The sequence below is a fragment of the Epargyreus clarus genome, unplaced genomic scaffold, assembly GCF_041222505.1.
Source record: "Epargyreus clarus isolate Ecla_fem2 unplaced genomic scaffold, WU_Ecla_fem_2.2 ptg000033l, whole genome shotgun sequence".
In the NCBI taxonomy this organism is placed as follows: domain Eukaryota; kingdom Metazoa; phylum Arthropoda; class Insecta; order Lepidoptera; family Hesperiidae; genus Epargyreus; species Epargyreus clarus.
In genome coordinates, this window is record NW_027332238.1 from 1,196,650 (window position 1) to 1,215,375 (window position 18,726).

General features: G+C 36.3%; 1 protein-coding gene and 1 non-coding gene across 2 annotated transcripts in view; both read right to left on the bottom strand.

The window, feature by feature from the left end:
- Invadolysin (leishmanolysin-like peptidase, invadolysin) overlaps window positions 1-18,726 on the bottom strand; it is an 89,310-nt gene that overhangs the window by 67,146 nt on the left and 3,438 nt on the right. The gene's annotated exons all lie outside the window — the stretch shown is intronic.
- Window positions 8,790-8,862, bottom strand: TRNAR-ACG (transfer RNA arginine (anticodon ACG)). The gene has a single exon. It is a non-coding gene; the product is annotated as a tRNA-Arg (tRNA).

Sequence of the window (18,726 nt, forward strand, 5' to 3'; positions counted from 1 at the left end):
CCATGGACTTACCAGCATCCTACAGGCCGATATGTCTGCTGAATGAGGCAGGAAAGATCTTCGAGCGGATAATTGCCGCTCGCGTCAGCAGACATCTATCGTGCATTGGCCCGGACCTGTCCGACAATCAGTTCGGTTTCCGCGTTGGGCGTTCGACAGTGGACGCCGTTCTTCGCGTCCGAGCGCTCACGGAGAGGGCTTTTTCCAGAGGCAGAGTAGTCTTGGCAATAAGTCTCGACATAGTTAATGCCTTTAACGCTCTGCCCTGGAAAGCGATAAGGGAGGCCCTCGTACATCATCAGGTGCCTCCCTATCTGCGGAACGTTTTGGCGGCCTATCTGTCGGACAGGAACGTCATCTACCCGGGCCGATACGGAAGAGTCCATGAGAGGGGCGTCGTGTGCGGGGTTCCGCAGGGGTCAGTACTAGGGCCGCTGCTTTGGAACCTCGCATACGATATACTGCTGCGGACAGCGCTTCCTGCAGGAGTCACCATCGTTTGCTACGCAGACGACACCTTGGTCCTGGCGGAGGGAGAGTCCTATGAAAGGACGGCGAGGTTAGCCGAACTAGGGGTGGCACGCGTTGTCGACAAAATAAACGCCTTGGGTCTTCGCATAGCATCGAGCAAGACCGAGGCGTTATGGTTCCACGGCCTAAGGCCGAACGTGGGACCACCCTGCATGTCAGTGCGGGTAGGTGACGCAGTCATCGAAGTGGGCAGATACTTAAAGTATCTTGGACTAGTGTTGGACAGCCGCTGGAATTTCGACGAGCATTTTAGCCGTCTTGTCCCCCGGATTCATAAGGTAGCGGGTGCGTTGCATAGACTGCTGCCAAATCTCGGGGGACCGAAGGAGGAAGTCCGTCGCCTCTACGCAGGTGTCGTGCACTCTGTCGCGCTCTACGGTGCGCCCGTATGGTCGCAAAGACTGTCGGGCTGCCGGCGCCGCGCGGCCAAATTGAATGCCGCGCAGCGTTTGATCGCGATCAGAGTCGCGCGAGGGTACCGTACAATATCGTACGAGGCGGCTACACTCCTGGGGCGGTTCCCGCCCCTGGACATTCTGGCGGATATGACGGCAGAGATCTTCTTTAAGATCCGCGGTCTCCGCCAGAGGGCTGATCCAGAGACGGTTAGAATGCTTCGGACGAGAGCCAGCTGGCGCGCTCTAAGACGCTGGCGTGAGCGGCTGCAGGAGCCGCGGGGCGCACGCCAACGCATAGTCCGTGCAGTACTGCCCAACTTCCGAGCATGGCTCAAAAGGAGGAAATGCGTCACCTACCGGCTGACACAGATGCTCACCGGACATGGCTGCTTCGGTGAGTATCTGCATAGAATAGGCAGGGAAGCGACAGCGCAGTGCCATCACTGCGGGCATGCCCAGGATTCCGCGCAGCACACGCTCGAGCACTGTCCAGCGTGGCAGTCCGAGCGGTGGATCCTGGTGCAACATGTAGGACCAGACCTCTCTCCGGAGGCTGTCGTCGCGGCAATGGTCCGTTCCGGCGAGGCATGGGATAGCGTGGTCGCCTTCTGCGACCGTGTTATGGTCGCTAAGGAGGACGCCGAACGGGCCAGGGAACGAGCAGATCCCGCGCGAAGGAGGAGGCGCCGCGGGCGTAGGTGACGCCCCACGGCGCGGTGTCCCTGTAGTACCGGGATCAGAATAGGGCTACAGTATCCCCTGCCTGTCGTAAGAGGCGACTAAAAGGGGGCTTCCGGGGTTGCGGGCGGCAAGAGTGGGAGCTCGAACCGTCCAGCAAGCAACCCCGGGAAGGACGACGATATGTGTGGTCGCATACCGACGTAAACACCAGACGGTTTGGGAGGAGCCAAAAGTGATCCCCCAGGGCAGAGCCCGATCGGGCATCGCGCTCGGAGGACTCCGGTTGTGTTCCCTCGGAGATCCCGGAGTTCTCCAAAAAGCGTTGAGGGCGGCCACCGGGGGGGTTTTAGTGCGGTAAAAATCCCACATAACCCGGCGTCGCTCCCACGTCGTCGGGTACCTTTTGAAGGTTTCCCCCTCGTAAACAAAAAAAAAAAAAAAAAGGTGTGGCGGTGTCGCTTAAGTCGAACCACACAAATGACAAGTAACATAACATCTAGTATTGAAGGTCTTAATTGTATTAAATTAACATAAATATTAAAAACTTATTGTTGAAATAGAAAATTTTGTCATGAAACTATAGATTAGTAAAGATTACTCACTCCTAACAAGAAAATGTACCCAGTTTTGAGAATTGAAATAGTTGCGTAATAAAGATTTGCCACGTCTCCGTGCTAAAATGTCCCTAAAATATTTGAAATAATCATTTATTTATTATGTACATTACGCAGTATTAGTTATTTATTCGTAAATTTTCTCTAAAAATGTTTTTATTTGTCAATAATTCAAAAAAGAACTTACTAATAAGCCGTTTGTGGCTTCATTCAATTTCAAGGCGGCGAAGTATCTTTACTAATCTATGCATGAAACTAACAACATTACTGTTTCCGAACGTCGTCACACACTGAACATTTTTTTAGATTATATATCATACATCTCCTCATATTTTTAGTCTGTGGCTTCAATTGCGCAAATATTTTTAGTCTGTGGCTTCCATTGCGCACATATTTTTAGTCTGTGGCTTCCATTGCGCACATATTTTTAGTCTGTGGCTTCAATTGCGCACATATTTTTAGTCTGTGGCTTCCATTGCGCACATATTTTTAGTCTGTGGCTTCCATTGCGCACATATTTTTAGTCTGTGGCTTCAATTGCGCAAATATTTTTAGTCTGTGGCTTCCATTGCGCACATATTTTTAGTCTGTGGCTTCCATTACGCACATATTTTTAGTCTGTGGCTTCCATTGCGCACATATTTTTAGTCTGTGGCTTCAATTGCGCAATATTTTTAGTCTGTGGCTTCCATTGCGCACATATTATTAGTCTGTGGCTCCATTGCGCACATATTTTTAGTCTGTGGCTTCAATTGCGCACATATTTTTAATCTGTGTTAATTCCCGCGCTTAACCTTTCATTGTCAGCACATCGCTTCACTTTCACGCCGCCATGTTACGTCGTGTGCATTGCGTAAGGTACTATATTATCCATGATCCCAAAGCCCCCTTACTTTTTTCTCACGAATAAGGTTTTTATAACTAGTAACACCCGCGGCTTCGCTCGCGCTTAAAAAAAACATAACATACATATAACTGACAATTTGTAAGTGCGCGTCAAACTGCTAGTCCGCTCTGAAGTTGCGAGCAGGTGTAGTCATAAAATTTGCTATGACGCGATTCATTTCTATATTCAGAGCGGACTAGCAGTTTTACGCGGACTATACTATACTATACTATATCTAAAAGGTGGTAGAATTCTGTGGTTCGACTCCGGACCACCACCGCCACACCTATTTCTGTGATAACAGCAGTGTTAAGCGCTGCTGTGTTCTGGTTTGAAGTGTAGTAAGGGAGACTGACTTTTCCGAGGCGTTCCAGCTTAGTATCATATCGACCGATCTCTCTTCTCTCATTTAGTTTTGAATACATGTCCAACAACTGCTCGCAACAACTTCATATTGGACTAGCAGTTTGGCGCGGAATAACCACCTTTTACCTGGTGTGTAAACTTAACAATATAAATATCCTTGAACAGATAACAAAACCAATAACTTGTTAGCCATTTTGTATTCCTAAAACGCCTATTTCGTATTGTAAATTGTGAATGTTAATTAACACGTAATAAATTATGTAATCAGGAACGGATATACTTATTCGCGTATCAAATGATTCTATTACATTTTAATAGTTCGTTCAATGGTATTTCAATAATAATTGTAAAGTTGAGCATGTCTATTGATATCATAGATTAGTAAAGATACTTCGCCGCCTTGAAATTGAATGAAGCCACAAACGGCTTATTAGTAAGTTCTTTTTTTGAATCCTTGACAAATAAAAACATTTTTAGAGAAAATTTACGAATAAATAACTAATTTACGTAATAAATAAATAATTATTTCAAATATTTTAGGGACATTTTAGCATGGAGACGTGGCAAAACTTTTTTACGCAACTATTTCAATTCTCAAAACTGGGTACATTTTCTTGTTAGGAGTGAGTTATCTATGTAAAAATAATAAAAGTTCAAAATAAATGGGGATCGCCACACAAGAAACCTCTATTTTTCGACGTTTTTAGCTTTATCTATTAAGCCGTAATATATAGACAGATCAAATTTTCACAATGCATTTAGGTACTTATTTGGCTGCTATGACAACAAATACTAAAATTAAATAACAAATAAAAATTTGGTGGTACGGAATCCTCGTATGGGAGTTCGATTCGCACTTGGCCAAACATAACGTTTGTGGCTTCATTCAATTTCAAGGCGGCGAAGTATCTTTACTAATCTGTGTATTTTTAGTATTTGCTGTTACAGCAGCCACCCTTATACATAAAATATATTCTGTAAAAAAATCAAATATCTGTCTCTAAGGGGTCAGGAGATAGAGCCCTGTGACAAACAAACAGACAGCGGAGGCTCAGTAATAGCTTCCATTTTTATCCTACGGAATCCTAAAAAAAAATAACCTAAAAATCTCCCGCCAAAACTTGACACGACAGTGACAGTTATATTTTTAAAACATGATTCAAAGATACATCAACATTAATCCAAACGAAAATAAATTTCTAATTTTTACTGTTACAAGTACATGTGGTTTAATAAATGTGTTTGATCGCTAGCGAGTGACGATAAACGGCGAAAGAATGGATAAAACTTCATCATAACGAAACCATTACTGTCCCACTGGGCACGGGTCTCCTCTCAGAATGAGAAGGATTAGGCTATAGTCCACCGCGCTGGACAAGTGCGTATTGATAGACTTCACATACCTTTAAGATTTTTTTTATTTTCTTAAACGTGCGGTCTGCTCACGATGTTTTATCATTAAAGCAAGTTATAATTATTTTTTAATAAGAACATAACTTCAAAAAATCATAGGTTATGGGATACGATCTTAGAATCCCCAAATTGAGATGCTGAATTTTAAATGATTAGACTGTCATTGTTTTAGTGTTGTGTTAGTGATAGCCTAGTGGTTAAGAATCTCGGCCTCTCAATCGGGGCGTTCCAGTTTCAAATCCTAGGCACGCACCTCTAATTTTTCAAAATTATGTGCGTATTAGAAATTAATTATCACTTGCCAAAACCTGAGAGATTTATAAAAAAAAATCTCAAAAGGTATGTGAAGTCTTCCAATACGCACTTGTCCAGCGCGGTGGACTATGGCCTAATCCTTCTCACACTGAGATGAGATCCCTGTCTAGCAGTGGGGCAGTAATGGGTTGATGATGAGGCTGTCATTGCTTTTACGCAAAAAAAAACCTAAAAAATATAAAAAATCCACGGTAGTATTTGTTCATACACAAATATTTAGCTTCTAGCTTACCTATATGTAGTAAGACACTTCTTCTAGTCACTTTCTCTCAGCATTTTTACCCGACTGCCAAGGAAGGGTTATGTTTTTCGCGCGTATCTTGTATGTTTGTCTTTCTTTATTTGATCCGATCTAACAAACGGCTGGGTGAATTTCGACAGTTAAGGTGTCATTTTAAACGTCTCAATGACCCAAGTGTCCTTAGATAGGTATTAGAAAAAAATAAATAAAATGGCGGATTTTTGGCGCGAAATAGTAACACATTTAAAAAAAAAAGCTAACCGAACCTATCGAGTAGGGTATCAAATGAAAGGAAATTAAACGGAGATTATAAAAACATATTTGTAAATATATAAAACAGTAAGGTGACTGACTGACTGACTAACTAAATGACTTTTTCATTTTTCAGAAATCAACGTATAGCCTAAACCAAGGACCTTACAGTTCTGAAATTTTGCACACAGGTTCTCTATATAGCTTGAATAAGTACTAAGAAAGGCCTTTTGGAAATTCTACCCTTAAGAGGGTAAAATAGGGGAAAACAGTTTTTTTGAAATCCTTTATTTTTGAAGCAACTACTATAAAATTTTGTATTTGGCTTTCTGGATAGAAACAAGGACGCACTTATTTATCCCCCTCCGAAAAATCAACCCCGTAGAGGGTAAAATAAGGGTTAAAAGTTCATTTGAACAATCGTCAATTTTGAACCAAACACTATGACATTTTGTATCAGGCTTGTTGGATAAAAATAATGAAATGCTACCTCTAACGAGGTAAAATAATGACCGAAACTTTGATTTACTGAAGTTATATATTTCATAGACCGTAAATGGTGAATTTTTTCGCAAAATAGTAACACGTTTTAAAAAAGTTAACCAAACCTATCGAGTAGGGTGTCAAAATAAAGGAAATTAAGAGGAGATTACACATACATTATATAATATATCTTATATATAGAATTCTCGTGTTAGTTACCGTACTCCTCCGAAACGGCTTCACCGATTTTTACCAAATTTTATATACATATTCAGTAGGTCTGAGAATCGGCCACTATCTATTTTTTTTACACCTAAGTGATAAGGGTTGTTCATCCTTAACATTTTTTTATTTATATGGCAACACAACGTTTGCCGGGTCAGCTAGTACATATATACTCGTATATACACATCGAGATGGCTGTCTGACTAAATGAGAGAGTTGCTGTGCCAGAGATCAACGCAAAGGGAAACCGCTGAACTTAAGCGTGCTGGAATTTTACACATAGGTTCTTTATATAGCGTAATGAACACTACGAGGATAAAATAGGATAATATTGTTTGAACATCTTTTGTTTTTGAAGCTGTCTGCTTCAAATGAAACTTTGTATTTGGCTTTCTGGATAAAAATAATGAAATGCCTATTTCACTGCTTTTGGAAATTCTACTTCAGCCTTTTTGGTGCAGTCGGGTTTTTGATTTTTTAAATTAATTATTGCAATAGTTCTTTCAAGTGACTATTCCACTTATAAGCTAAATATTAAACGTGTTTCATTGTATGTTACTTATTCACTTTAATTATGTCCTTATTGGCGCGTTTTTAGCGCATTTTAAATAAATGACTGTCAAAATGACTTATTAAGAAATACTAACTACGAGTATATTTTTTTATAATATAGGACTAGCAGACGAGCATGCAGTCCACCTGATGCTAGTAGCTACTGCTGCCCATGGACATCTGTAACTAACCCCAGATAGGATTAGATATTCCTAACTAAGGTCGGCCACAAATGCGCCGCTACCCTGAGGACTAAGCTGGAACGCCTCGGAAAAGTATCTCTGTCTTCAAACCAAAACACAGCAGCGCTTAACACTGCTGTTATAATAGAAATAGGTGTGGCGGTGGTGCCGCCGGAGTCGAACCACAAAGAGTTCTACCACCTTTTTATATTATTGCGTTATCTTGTAGTGTCGCTTATAAGGATCAAATTCTGCGAAGTAATGGCAAATTACAGAAAAACACATTTGAAAGAAAATAAATTTGTATTTATACAGTCTCATATTCTGTATTTATTATTTTTTAATTAACCGTAGTATGCCAAGGATCTTTTTATGTAACCTACTTGCCATATATTTTTAATTAATTATTTTTGATATAAAATAAGTGACATCCATTAAACGGAAGGTCGTCCCTAAATCAAACCTTAAAATGTTTAGATAACAATAAAAAAATATTAATTAAATTGCCAGATATTTTGTTTTAACCTCCTTGGTAACCTATATTCGTTTTAAAAATAATAGAAATATTTTTAGACTTATATTTTAAGTCGCCATTAGCACATACTTATATCATAGATTAGTAAAGATACTTCGCCGCCTTGAAATTGAATGAAGCCACCAACGGCTTATTAGTAATTCTTTTTTTGAATTCTTGACAAATAAAAACATTTTTAGAGAAAATTTACGAATATATAACTAATACTGCGTAATTTACATGATAAAAAAAATAATTATTTCAAATATTTTAGGGAAATTTTAGCACGGAGACGTGGCAAAATATTTTTACGCAACTATTTCAATTCTCAAAACTGGGTACATTTTCTTGTTAGGAGTGAGTAATCTTTACTAATCTATGACTTATATAGAGAAATATTAAATGTAATTTCAAAAAAGTTACGAAATTTACTGAAGTAGTGTACTGAATTCATATAAATGAGCTTTTAATGTATAAAAACAAACGAACACAACATTTACAAACAAAATATAACTTATTAGTTTCATTTGAAACTTATTTATTAAGATTTGATATCAATAAAATAAACATCCTAGGATTTTGCGCTAGTAACCACGCCAGTACAAGCAACGCCATCTAGTGTTAGCGTCAAAGAGTTATTATTTAAACTTAACTTTGCAAGGAAAATTATATTATCGAGATTTTTTTATCATGTTTTACAAAACAGTTTTTTGTCAACCGACTTCAGGTTACTAGCTAGTAAAAATAAAGAAATATTTAATTAATGTAAGTTTTAACTGAATTTCCAAAAGAGGTTATTTATTCGTCGTTTTTTATTTCTTTTTAGCGATAAACTTAATTCCAACGCCATTTTACGAAGCTATGAGTCCTATTTCGTGAAAATTGAAATTTTTAGATTTTTTGTTTTAAAAACAATACTTAAATTAATTTAAAATAGACGAAATAAACTATCTTTAATAAATTATTAAACCATAAAATATATTTGTAAAATAAATGTTAACTTTGAAATTTTGAAATAAAATTAATACATTTCCTTAAACTTTATTATTATAAGAATAAAAATGTAAAAAAATATTTTTTCTGAAAATATAATTTATTTCTTGAAAAAAAAAATACAGCACATCGGGCGAATCTAACGACCCTGCCAGGATTCGAACCTGGAATCTTCTGATCCGTAGTCAGACGCGTTATCCATTGCGCCACAGGGCCACTTGTAAATACTTTGAAAATTTTGTATGATATAATACGAAATCTGTTAACAAAAAAAATCCTTTATTTATCAATATATTTTCTTTCTTTTTTTATTTGATTTGTTATCTTATATATTCAATTCTCGTGTTTATGTTAGTTACCATACTCCTCCTAAACGGCTCTACCGATTTTCACCAAATTTTATATGCATATTCAGGTCTGAGTTTCGGCTACTATCTATTTTTCATACCCTTAAGTGATAAGGGTTGTTCACCCTTTACATTGTTTTATTTATATGGCTACACAACGTTTGCCGGGTCAGCTAGTAACTTTATAAGCCGAACCGCCCATTAACTATTTTCTCTTTTAATTATTCCATTCAATGTTTTCCGATTTTTTTGATTGGCCCTCTGTGATTGGCGGCACCACCGCCACACCTATGTCTGTTATAACAGTAGTGTTAAGCGCTGTGTTCTGGTTTGAAGTGTGGTAAGGGAGCCATTTTCTATTAGGTATCTGCTTTAGATCGGGCCACGTGTCCTGACGCGAGTTTAACGTTTTTTACCCATCACATAGATTAGTGTGATTAAAGCGGTGATAGCCATGTGGTTAAGAAACGCGGCCTCTCGATCGAGGGGTCCGAGATTCAATTCCCAGGCACGCACCTCTGATTTTTCAAAGTTATGTGCGTATTTTAAATTAATTATCACTTGCATAAACGGTGAAGGAAAACATCGTGAGGAAACCTGTATACCTGAGATTTATAAAAAAAAAATCTCAAAAGTATGTGAAGTCTACCGTATACCAATACGCACTTGTCCAGCGCGGTGGACTATGGCCTAATCCTTCTCATTCTGAGAGACCTGTGCCCAGCAGTGGTACAGTGATGGGTTGATGATGACAAAAAGTGCATAACACTAAATAAGTTTTCCCTTAAAAAAAGGAGTAATAAGTTCCTCCTTCCACACTTCCTACCGGAAATTTGTTGCAGATTGGTTTCTAGTTGAGATTGACGACTTGCCACGTTTTTGTGACTGATTCGCACTTTCACATCACGTTTATTATTACATTTCGTTGCATACACGTAACCTTCGCTGAATTTGCGACACAGAAAATCACACTTATTTCTACCGTTTTCAGTTATTTGATTAGTAACATAGAATAATACTTCACCGCCTTGAATTAAGCCACAAAAGGATGATTTAATCATTTATTGTTTGATTCTTGGCAATTAAAAAACATTTTAAATAACTAATACTACGTAATTTACGTAATAATCAAATATTTTAAACATTTTAGGGACATTTTAGAACGGAGACGTGGCAACACTTTATTTACGCAATTATTCCGCAACAATTTCAATTCTCAAAACTGGATATTTTCTTGTTAGGAGTGACCAATCTATGTATTTTACTTATTTAAGGTTCTTGCGTAGGTAAGCAATTCAAGATAGTATTGCAATCCTACCTGAGGTCACAGCTGCTACTGAGGACTAAGGAACGCCTTGTATAGTGTCTCCTATCACACTTTTAAATCAGAACATAGCGTTACACTGCTGTTATAACAGAAATAGGTGTAAATGATTCCTTTGAAGGGTTCTATTAGCTTCGAATTCTATTATTATGTAAGGACTAGCTGACCCGGCAAACTTCGTACCGCCTCAAAATCTATTTATCAAATATATTTCATATAAAATATAGCCTATGTTACTCGTGGATAATGTAACTTTCGAATGGTGAAAGAATTTTTAAAATCGGTCCAGTAGTTTTTGAGCCTATTCATTACAATCAAACAAACAAAGTTTTCCTCTTTATAATATTAGTATAGAAGTATAGATAAGGTAAAAGAAGTGTTAGACCAACTAACATCTTCCAACTAATAACAGATGATTACGATAAAATAATTTTTACTTGTAATTGACTGAATGTGTAAACTTTATTTCCATGAAAGGAAAAACAGATACAAAATTAAAAATGCAGAAATCAAAGATGGCGTTTCCCGCGGTACATTAAAACGCCCGTCACGTTTCGAAACAAGGGTTGCTAATCATACTAAATAATATTTTTTTTAATTTAGTTTAAAACATTGAATACTTTAATTTGACAATTCTACTAGCTTACCCGGCAAACGCTGTGTTGCCATATAAATAAAAAAAATGTTAAGGGTGAACAACCCTTATCACTTACGGGTTTGAAAATAGATAGAATATTTGAAACTGCGATGGTAGCGAAATCTATCGAATCCAATGTGAAACATTCCAAAATCAACAACTACTTACGAATTAGCAATTAATTACAAAAACCTTTTCCTACGGACTAAATTGTCAATCTAAACCATTCTCAAGTCCCCTTGAACACACACAAGAAATTTCATCGAAATCAGTCCAGTCGTTTAGGAGGAGTTCAGTGACATACACACGCACATAAGAAATATATATATTAAGATAAGTCGCCATATTAAAAAAATCGTATGATGAACTTTAATAATATTATTTATATTTAGCTCATTTTTGCATAAAAACTCATTATAATATTAAAATAAAACTGGTAGCCCTAATACACACGAAACGACTATTTCGCGCAATTTATTATCTATGCCACAACATCTTCAAGGACCAACTAATTCCTAAAATAGACAGGAAAATGATTTTCTATACATCGGCAAATAACCCAGACTTCACACATTAGAATTCACATCGTGATTTATAAAAAAAAACCCGGATAGATTTATTTAAATATCGAATCTACTAAATATTTACGATTTTATCCAAGGTTTCCGATACAGATGTCAAGAGTTTGGCTTAGAACTTAGAATATGCAAAACTCGGATTACCTAATTGCAGTTTATTACGCAACAACCCGCTTTGAAGGTCAGCCTGCTTCACAATGCTGTTTTATCTGTGCTAGATATTGTATCTGTCGTTGGCGCATTAATGCTGAATACAGATTAAAAATGTTTATTAATGTGATAACAGTTTTTTTTAATATGATGGACGTTAAAATAATGCTGTCCATTCATCCATATTAAATGGCTCTGATTATAAATATTATAATAATTAAACATAGATTAGAAAAGATTACTCACTCCTAACAAGAAAATGTAACTAGTTTTGAGAATTGAAATAGTTGCGTAAAAAAGTTTTGTCACGTCTCCGTGTTAAAATGTCCCTAAAATATTTGAAATAATTATTTATTTATTATGTAAATTACGCAATATTAGTTATTTATTCGTAAATTTCCTCTAAAAATGTTTTTATTTGTCAAGAATTCAAAAAAATAACATACTAATAAGCCGTTTGCGGCTTCATTCAATTTTAAGGCAGCGAAGTATCTTTACTAATCTATGGTTACAAAAAACAAAATAAATACAAACCGTTTGGCGCCATTTTAATTTATTCTCTTGTCTATGGCATCGTTTAATTTGCGCATCACCAACGGAAGAAGATTACTTCCGCGCGAACACACGCACAGATAACAAAACAACGAAAGCATGCGATTTGCAGATTAAAAACTATTATTCAATGGCGGATATGTTACGAAACTAAATTGCTGTAATTTACTGCCATGTGTTGAAGTTGTTAATTAAAAATAATTTCAGGTTATACATTTTATTCACAATTCTTATCATAGATTAGTAAAGATACTTCGCCGCCTTGAAATTGAATGAAGCCAACGGCTTATTAGTAAGTTCTTTTTTTTTAATTCTTGACAAATAAAAACATTTTTAGAGAAAAATTACGAATAAATAACTAATACTGCGTAATTTACATACTAAATAAATAATTATTTCAAATATTTTAGTGACATTTTAGCACGGAGACGTGGCAAAACTTTTTTACGCAACTATTTCAATTCTCAAAACTGGGTACATTTTCTTGTTAGGATCGAGTAATCTTTACTAATCTATGATTCTTATAAACATATTATATAAAAATACATTATTTTCATTTTTTAAAGAACTCGTTATTCGTTATTATTCTGCCTTATTACAGTAGTACACTTAATCCAGTAATAAAAACAATAATTATAATAATAAATTGATGTTATTTTACCGATTAATAATTTATTATACCAATTAACGTAATAATTGTATCAATTGATATCGTAATTACATTAATCAATACAGGAATTGTATTTAATATAATTATACCAATAATTATAATAATTACGACATGTGCCTTCTATATCCATAGATTAGTAAAGATATTTCGCCGCCTTGAAATTGAATGAAGCCACAAACGGTTTATTATCGTAAGTTCTTTTTTTGAATTTTTGACAAATAAACACATTTTTAGAGAAAATTTACGAATAAATAACTAATACTGCGTAATTTACATGAATTTACATAATAAATAAATAATTATTTCAAATATTTTAGGGATATTTTAGCACGGAGACGTGGCTAAACTTTTTGACGCAAGTATTTCAATTCTCAAAACTGGGTACATTTTCTTATTAGGAGTAAGTAATCTTTACTAATCTATGTCTATATCGGATGATTTCAGAATATAATTCTTCAACGCCATCTATCAAGCTCATGGGGTTACTACAATCTCTTAAAACAATATTATTTTAATCATACATTGAAATTTCGTACCTCAACCTCGTTAAAGTAAGATTGTTTATAATAATATTACAATAAGCAGTTTTGTATTATGTCGGTCGAAATTATTCATTCCTTTATTTACTGAAAATTAAACTTTTTAAGCAAAGTATTCCAATTTTAGTTGGTTTTATACAATGGATAAGCGAAAACTGAATTAGGGTTTAAATTTGTTCAACTGCGTATTACGGAACACAATCATAGTTAAGGAAAGTTTTATTTCCTCCTTAAAACAGTAAAATATTCCGTCATACACAGTTGAATAAACTTAAGCCCTTATTAATTTTTCGCTTATCCATTGTATAAAATCAACTGAAATTGTCATACTTTGCTTAAAAAGTTAAATTTCCTGCAAAAAAAGTAAAAGTATGATTGAAATAATATTGTTTTGAGAAATGATAGTAATCTCCCTGAGGTCGGCCACAGATGCGTTATCCCTGAAGACTAAGCTGGAAAGCCTTAGACAAGTATGGCTCTTACCACACTTCAAACAACACAGCAGCTTAACACTGCTGTTAACAGAAATAGGTGTGGCGGTGGTGCCGCCGGAGTCGAACCACAGAGGGTTCTACTTTCAATACCACTTTTTCGATAAATCCCCATATAAGATCGTTTTTACCCTCCGGAATTGAACCACAAAGGATCATCCATTATACAGTTCATCAAACCCATAGATTAGTAAAGATTACTCACTCCTAACAAGAAAATTTACCCAGTTTTGAGAATTGAAATAGTTGCGTAAAAAAGTTTTGCCACGTCTCCGTGCTAAAATGTCCCTAAATATTTGAAATTATAATTATTTATTTATTTATTATGTAAATTACGCAGTATTAGTTATTTATTCGTAAATTTTCTCTAAAAATGTTTTTATTTGTCAAGAATTCAAAACAAGAACTTACAAATAAGCCGTTTGTGGCTTCATTCAATTTCAAGCCGGCGAAGTATCTTTACTAATCTATGATCAAATCTTGGATAAACATTAATAAATAATAATTATATTTACATTAATGAGTAACGTTTATTATGTCTAAGGTCTATTAAAGATGCATAAGACCTAACCCGCACTTGACCTTAACCCTCCTACTGAGGGCTTTTAGTACCCGTAGAGTTGAAGGCAGCAATAGCCTAGTCGTTAAGAAACTCCGCCTCTCAATCGAGGGGTCCGAGGTTCAAATCCCTCTCTGATTTTTCAAAGTTATGTGCGTATTAGAAATTAATTATCACTTGCTTAAAACGGTGAAGGAAAACATCGTAAAGAAACCTGCATACCTGAGAGATTTATAAAAAGAGAATCTCAAAGGTATGTGAAGTCTACCAATACGCGCTTGTCCAGCGCGGTGGACTATGACCTAATCCTTCTCATTCTGAGAGGAGACCCGTGCCCAGCAGTGGGACTATATTGGGTTGATGATTATGAGAGTTAAACACTGTGTTCTAGTATAGGGCAGAATTACACGATAGTTATAGTTTTAGGTAAACTGCTAGTCCGCTCTGAATATAGAAATGAATCGCGTCGACATAGCATAGTATCGATCTAAGATAGGATTAGAGTCCTACTAGAGATCGAAAAATGAAAATGTATCGTATGAAGAGATTCAAATATCATACTTTCGTAGCGAAAACCTATTGTTAATAATCAATCTATCCAAGATTGATTATTAATAAGATTGATTGTTAATAGGAGGTGGTATAGTCCGCGCCAAACTGCTAGTCCGCTCGGAAGTTGTTGTGAGCAGGTGTAGTCATACAATTTGCTATGGCGACGCGATTCATTTCTATATTCAGAGCGGACTAGCAGTTTTACGCGGACTATAATATTTTACGCGTTTTTTATTTTTATATTAATTCCTTAAACACTTAATTATTTTCAAAGCAGTTTTTATTCTTTGAATAATTACAAGTTTCCCTCACATTTTAGAACTTTAAAAACTTTTCACTTATTTTTTTTTAATTTTAAAAACTTTTTTCTATTTTAGTGCGAGGGTCAAAATGACCCACAAACCATTCCAGTGTTAGCTAGAACGCGGCAGTTAACTAATTAACTATACAACCAACCAAGTTTCTACTTACATAGCTCAAGTTAAACGAACCGTAGTCTAGGGGTTGACCACCTTCTTTAATATATCGATATTTTGTTGGTTTATCGATATTTCTTTTTTTTTTTGTTTATAATATAGGAGTAGCAGATGAGCATGCAATCCACGTGATGGTAAGTGGCTACTGCAACCCGTAGGCATCTGTAATCAACCCCATATAGGATTAGATATTCCTAGCCGAAGTCGGCCACAAATGCGCCGCTACCCCTGAGGACTAAGCTGGAACGCCTCGGAAAAGTCTGTCTCCCTTACCACACTTCAAACCGGAACACAGCAGCGCCTAACACTGCTGTTATTAGGTAGAAAAAGGTGTGGCGGTGGTGCCGACGGAGTCGAACCATAAAGGGTTCTACCACCTTCATAAAGGGTTCTGTTTGAAACGGCTGGGAAATAGTGTAAATTGAGATTAGGGGTTGTAATTTTTATTAAATTATATCGATATTTTTGTTGTTTATCGACATTTTTATTTAGAATAGCTGGGAAATAGTTTAGGTTGTAAATTAACTCAATTGAAATCTAAATTATCAAAATATAAAGAATAAAGTCAAAAAATATTGATTCAATATAGACAATGGATTTTGAAACTATTAGAACTATATTTTAATCGAGTAGTTAGAATCCATGTTTTAATGATAGTAAAATTCGATATTTCGAATCTAAAAAAACTATTGATACACATATTTGTATTAAAACAGCAGTGTTAAGATACAGCAGCAGCAGTTCTGGTTTGAAGTGTGGTAACAGACATACTTATCCGAGGCCTACTTCATTCTTAGAGGCAGCAGCATATCTACAACCTCAGGCAGAACTCTAATATTATCTGAGTTTGATTACAGATGTCCATGGGCGGCAGTAGCCACTTACCATCAGGAGGCATACTCATTTTATTTTACTTACAGAAAATGCAAATGTAATTATATCGATACTTTCAAAAGCTAAAATCACTAGTCTCATAACATAATGCATTCATGAACACCTCACATTCTTTAGCCATATACTATAAACTAGTACGTACTTACTAACATATACAAATCTTAATATATAAAATATATCTATATTTATCATAGATTAGTAAAGATTACTCACTCCTAACAAGAAAATGTACCCAGTTTTGAGAATTGAAATAGTTGCGTAAAAAAGTTTTGCCACGTCTCCGTGCTAAAATGTTCCTAAAATATTTGAAATAATTATTTATTTATTACGTAAATTACGTAATTATTACGTAAATTAGTTATTTATTCGTAAATTTTCTCTAAAATTGTTTTTATTTGTCAAGGATTAAAAAAAAAGAACTTACTAAAATAAGCCATTTGTGGCTTCATTTAATTTCAAGGCGGCGAAGTATCTTTACTAATCTATGATATTTATAAAGAAAAGACTTGTATTGACTATCTTGTTTGACTGATTGATTCATCATGTGCCTGCTAAAGATAGAAGAGTGAAATTTATACAATAGGTTCCTTTTATGACGCTGTCCCTGTAGTTCCGGGGCCAGAATAGGGCTACGGTATCCCCTGCCTGTCGTAAGAGGCGACTAAAAGGAGCTTCCGGGGTTGCGGGCGGCAAGAGTGGGAGCTCGAACCGCCCGGAGCGACCCTGGGAACAACGATGGTATATGTGACCACGGTCGTACACTCCAAGGAGTGACGAGTCACCTGGCGGAGCCGGACGGGGCAACGGACTAAGAGGACTCCGGTTGCGTTCCTTTGGAGATCCCGGAGTCCTCTACGCAGCGCCGAGGACGGCCACCGGGGGGGTTTTAGTGCGGTTAAAGTGTCACATAACCCGTCTTCGCGCCCACGGCACCGGGTACCTTTTGAAGGTTTCCCCCTCTTTAACAAAAAAGGTAGAATCTTTTCTATATGGACTTGGTTACAGATGTCACGACAGTGCTTCACTGCACTGATGGACTGAATGCACTAAGACAAGACTGCAATAAGACATTTATGTATCGGTACAGTCCGCGTCAAAGTTAGTCCGCTCTGAAGTTGCGAGCAGGTGTAGTCATACAATTTGCTATGGCGACGCGATTCATTTCTATATTCAGAGCGGACTAGCAGTTTTACGCGAACTATTCCTTTTTATTTTTGTGTATATAGAAATAAGTATATACATATACAAGTAAGACCTCTGCCGGATTCTGTGAGTAGCATATAAGTATCCGATCGACCTCTTTGCTTGAGGTTTTGAAATACTTTACATTCATTTCCAATAAAAGATGTTAACGTGAATCATATATGGTATGCAAAATCTACTATATGATGAAGATGTTATGGTATATATGTGTTGTAATAGCAGTGTTAAGCGCTGCTGTGTTCTATACCCTTACCATGAGTTTTTACGTTTTGACAAATATGACTGTTTCGGTATTTGTTTACGTATTTGCCCATACAATTTCCAATCACCGCCCCTAGCGGATTGTATCAGAAGTATAGTGTCAGTAACGTAACATTAAATGTCTAAATTGACAAAATGGCGCTTTATGTTTTGTCTCTCTTTCTTGCGACCATGTGAGGCAGACAAAAAGACTTGAGCACTTGCTTATTGTTACGTTTACTCAGTCTACTGAAGCAAACGGAACAGAATAATGGATTGAGTAAACGAAACGTAAAATTGTGAGATGTTTTGAAAACTCATGGTAAGGGTACTGAGTACACTTTCTTGTTAGGACTGATCTATCTATGTATTTACTTATCTAAGATGCGCAGATAAAATATAATTTACCTATTCATTGTCATTCTGTCATGTCATTTAGAACAAATGAGGTATGACCATAGATATATTATCCTGTTTAGTATCATATATCTATGGGTATGACGCAATCAGTAAAGTCATTGCATACCATACAAAGATTAAGTTATTTTAATGCAATTAAACTAACATTATCTTCTTATTAGGATATTAATTATCTTAAGAATAAGGTTTTATGTACATCTGGACCTTGGAAGGGTCAAGCGCGAATCGACGACGCGGTTTCCGATTCCGTAACATATTTTTTTTTATTTTTGTTTATTTTTTTGGTATTTGTTATTAAAGCAGCCAAGTAAATGTATTGTGTAAATTTCGATTTCGCTTTCGAATGGTGAAAGAATTTTTAATATCAGTCCAGTAGTTTTTGAGCCTATTCATTACAAGAGGAAAACTTTGTTTGTTTGTTTGATTGTAATGAATAGGCTCAAAAACT